At 47.3% G+C, this 4,305-nt stretch overlaps 1 long non-coding RNA gene across 1 annotated transcript; it reads right to left on the bottom strand.

The window, feature by feature from the left end:
• Positions 1–2,792: 2,792 nt before the first annotated feature.
• Positions 2,793–3,734, bottom strand: LOC119299031. Its single transcript, XR_005146060.1, has 2 exons — positions 3,492–3,734; positions 2,793–3,391 (listed from the first exon to the last, which is right to left on the bottom strand). It is a non-coding gene; the product is annotated as an uncharacterized LOC119299031 (long non-coding RNA).
• Positions 3,735–4,305: the final 571 nt, after the last annotated feature.

The following is a 4,305-nucleotide window of genomic DNA, read 5'->3' as shown; positions in this document are numbered from 1 at the left end:
TTGAAGGGTATAGTGACTCAAACTGGATCTCAGATGCTGATGAGATAAAGGCCACGAGCGGATATGTATTCACTCATGGAGGTGGCGCTGTTTCTTGGAAGTCTTGCAAGCAGACCATCTTAACAAGGTCAACAATGGAAGCAGAACTCACATCACTAGATACAGCTACGGTCGAATCAGATTGGCTTCGTCGGCTCTTGAATGACTTGCCGGTTGTTGAGAAACCTGTACGGGTATCCTTATGAACTGCGATAATCAAACTGTGATCACGAAAGTGAACAGTTCAAAGGATAACATGAACTCATCAAGACACGTTCAGAGAAGGTTAAAGTCTGTCAGAAAAATGAGAAACTCCGGAGTTATTGCATTGGATTATATCCAAACATCTAAAAATCTGGCAGATCCTTTTACTAAGGGTCTATCACATAATGTGATAGATAATGCATCGAGGGAGATGGGTATGAGACCCACAATATGAGTTGTTCACAGTGGTAACCTATTCTTTGTGATCGGAGATCCCGTGAATTAGATGTGGAAGACAAGCTGTTGGTCAACTGGGCGAAGAGTACCCTTACTATTAAAAATACCACTCCATGAAGATGCAATACTCTCCCAATCTGCATGGCAGGTTGATGTATATCTTAATGTGTTCTAAGTGGCTCTTTGAAGCAGAGATGTTGTCCTGCAGAACATCTTTTTAAGAACGCACATATATGAGTATGATTGTTAAACGTCACAATCTACGAGAGTAGGGTTCTCTCTAGTAAACTCATGAAAGGTCTCGGAGTATGACGTATAAGCTCCACCCGCGGGGAAGACCCACGGTAGCCACGTACCGGTCAAGGCTTTATGTGAAGCTAGATTCGCAGAAAACTTGCAGTTCAAGGCCTAGTCCACTGTTCAAGATGCTTACTAGTGTAGCATAGAGTTCTAGGTGGAAGTTCAACTTAACAGTCTCCAGTGCAGTACCGGTATATAAAACAATGTTTTTGAACCAAATGCAAATTTTGTGTGCCTCTGGTATCTGGTGGGGGATTGCTGGAATTTAGTCTATTTTAGGACAGCCCAATAACTATTTCAGAAATTCCTAAATAAATCCTAGAGGCCCACTTAGCCCATTTGTGTAAGGCAAGGGATACTACTAAAGTTTTGTCCCACAATGCTAGTTTAGTGGGAGTTGGACCTCCTTATAAGGGAGGTTCTTTCCCCACTTGTATGAGCATGAGAACAAGAGGGAAATCCACGCGCGCTCCTCCTCTGCCGCCCGCCTCGCCACGTCACGTCACGTCACATCACATCATGTCACGAGTTGCAGGAATGAGCCGAGCCGATGTCTAATTTTTGCCACGCACTACGGGTATACGAAAGGTCACTTGGGAGCTGAAAAGTTTTTGCGGTAGTGGATAATGAATACGAACGGCGCACCTCTTCGCGTGCTGCCTGTTCACTTCGTCTCCTCTCCAGAGAGACACATCAGAAGGTCCTCTTCCTCTCGCCACATAGTTCCTGAGCACTGCGCTGCTGCTACAATCTTCCCCATCCCGGCTTGCGGCGTGCACCGCAGGTCGGGACAGTAGGCCTCCGAAACCGCACCTTTTGAGTCCTGTACGGAAGAAGGGTGACAAGGTTTTTGGGGAGCGCTCTGCGCAACTACTGACTTCTTCGTCACGGACGCCCCGGACGCCCCGGACTCCGACGACTACTTCCCCGACAACGACTACCTCCCCGACGTCGACAACCTCCTCGACGACATGGAGGACACCGACCCCAAGTCCAGTGCCTCTGCTCCTGCTGCTGTCACGTACGTGTTTCTCCCCTTTCTATTGGAGGTTCTGTTACAGTTCCTTGTTCTAGTATTTGCCCTACATATGTTAGACTCTATTTCATATATCAACCTGCTATACTGTCTGCTTTACATATGTTTAGTTACGGTTCATATATGAACATGCTGCTTACCTTCTCTCTGTCAAATCGCATGGTTTATTTTATCACTGCTATACTACCCATGCTTTATCTAGTATTTCTGTTAATAAAATCATTCGGTAAATTGCTCATATTTCCAACAGGTTATGTAGAAGCATTAGGCCAACTATCCTTCATGTCCATCCTGCTGATCTTCTTCATGTCGGGCACTAGTTGCTAGTTCCCTCCTTCCGGCTCTTCATAGAAAGGGTTTGCCGCTTCTTCATCTGTTTCACCCTCAATGTTAGAAACAACATCCTCCTTGTCCTCACTGCACCATGTCCACTGTGTATAAGCAGGTATGAAATCATGTTTGAGCAATTCTTACACAAACATAATACCTCTGTTTTACCCTTTCGATTCATATCTTCCGCCACCATCTTGAAGAATCTATTTAGAGTTTGATCCATGGTATGAGCCGCAGGGTATGTGCCTAGTCTAAAGAAAAGTGAGGCCGTTCGTGTGGCCGAGGTGCCGTGCGTGCTGCGGAGGCATTTGTGCACCGTTCATGCTGGTCCGGAGCATGTCCCAACACTAGTTTTTCTTTCTGATGAATTCAATGAATGCCATTTGAGGATGAAACTTTACAAGCATTCTAAACATTTGTCAATGTTTGTCAAAAAAAAATTAAAAATGTTAATTTTTTCAGACTTTATTGTTCCTACTGAGCTCATATTAGTTGGAGCTGAGACATGTAGTGGTTGTTTTGATAAGAGCAATGGGTGTTTGGTTTTCATTAGTAAGAATTTTATCTACTTTTTTTGTTAGGAATAGGTTTTAGAAAAACATGTTTAAGTTCGAGAAATGCCACACTGATCGATCACATAAAATCAGAGGATAAACATGCGCATAAAAAAACTTTTATCAAAGGCACGTGTCGTGCCTCTCCTTCCCTCCCTCTTTATTTATTTTCTCCTTTTCTCCACCTTACAATCTCACAATTACAAAACGGCCGCTGCTATCAATCAGCCGGCTGATTTAGCCAAATTTAAGCCGCCTCCAGAGACACTACACAACCGCTCCATGGAAGCAGCGTGCAGTACGATTAGGCGCTCCCAAAGCAACACTACACAACAGCTCCATGGAAGCAGCGTGCAGTACCAACGGTGCTCCATGGCAGCGCCGACCACGCTTCATTGCCAACCCGGCGAAGCTTCAATGACTCCGGCAGCGCTTCATTGCAACTCCGGCGAGGCTTCATTGCAGCCTCGGCGAAGATCCGACGACCCGCGACGCTTCATTGCAGCCCCGGCGGAGCTTCCGCGGCGCTTCATTGCGGCTCCGGCAACACTTCATTGTAACCACGGCGGAGCTCCGACGACCTGCGGCGTTTCATTGCAGCTCCGGCGCCTGCAGTCCCAGTGATGCTTCATCGCAACGCCGGCGAGTCCCTCTTTGCTTCACCGGTTGTTGCAGCCCGCCGGCCATCCTGCAGCACAACAACGCCGTGCGGTGAGCTCGCTGATGTTACACAATTCCTCTCCTCGGCCTCACGTTCGCAACATGTGTGGCAAGCGGTGCCGTCTTACGACACCATCGACGGCTGCAGCACCCCTCGCCGCCCACACCATGAGAAAAATCAGCATGTCCGGCGAGCGGCGCCGCCTTGCGTCACCGTCCACGGCTGCAGTACCGGCGGCCTCGTAGCAGCAGCAGCTCTGTTGAACGGGATGGTCAGGTCATGGACAGAGAGGGGAGGCGCTCGCGGCGAGAACAGAGCTAGGCTACAGTGGGATGGGGAGAGAGGAGCTCGGGCGCGCCGAGAGGATGAGGACGACTGGATTTGGGTTGAAGATAAGGTTGCGGGATGGGCGGATGCATCAGTCCCACGGGACGCGTGTCAACACCACGAGACGGTTTGCGAAAACGAGAAATCATCCGGTTTAATTAGAACGTTTTCCCTACAAAACCTATATGCACGCATACATATATGCGGTCATGACCAGGCTAGGCAAGACCTAATCTGACTCAAACTAGTATTGCCTATACTAGACACGCCATATCGATGAAGCTTTCCAAGAAGCTGAATCCTGCCGCCAAATCCATGCAATTCACAGTCATTGATCGGTCCACAACTCTCTTAACTGTGCCACAAGCAAGGTTTTGGTTACCGAATGAGGCATTTTTACCGAGGGGGACTGGTAAACGCGGTTACCACGGTTACCGAGAAATACCGATAAATACCGAGAATATTTTGAACGAAATTTATAGTTGAATTTTGAATTCAAATAAGTTAATGAACGAATATTTGAACCAAAGACCTCTTAAAACATGAACTAAGTTGCTACCAACATGCCAGAACCAACTCTCATGACATTAATTAGATCCTACGTACTTTACTAC

The sequence above is a fragment of the Triticum dicoccoides genome, chromosome 1B, assembly GCF_002162155.2.
Source record: "Triticum dicoccoides isolate Atlit2015 ecotype Zavitan chromosome 1B, WEW_v2.0, whole genome shotgun sequence".
In the NCBI taxonomy this organism is placed as follows: domain Eukaryota; kingdom Viridiplantae; phylum Streptophyta; class Magnoliopsida; order Poales; family Poaceae; genus Triticum; species Triticum dicoccoides.
Note: the sequence above shows the minus strand (reverse complement) of the source record. Positions and strands in the feature narration are given on the sequence as shown.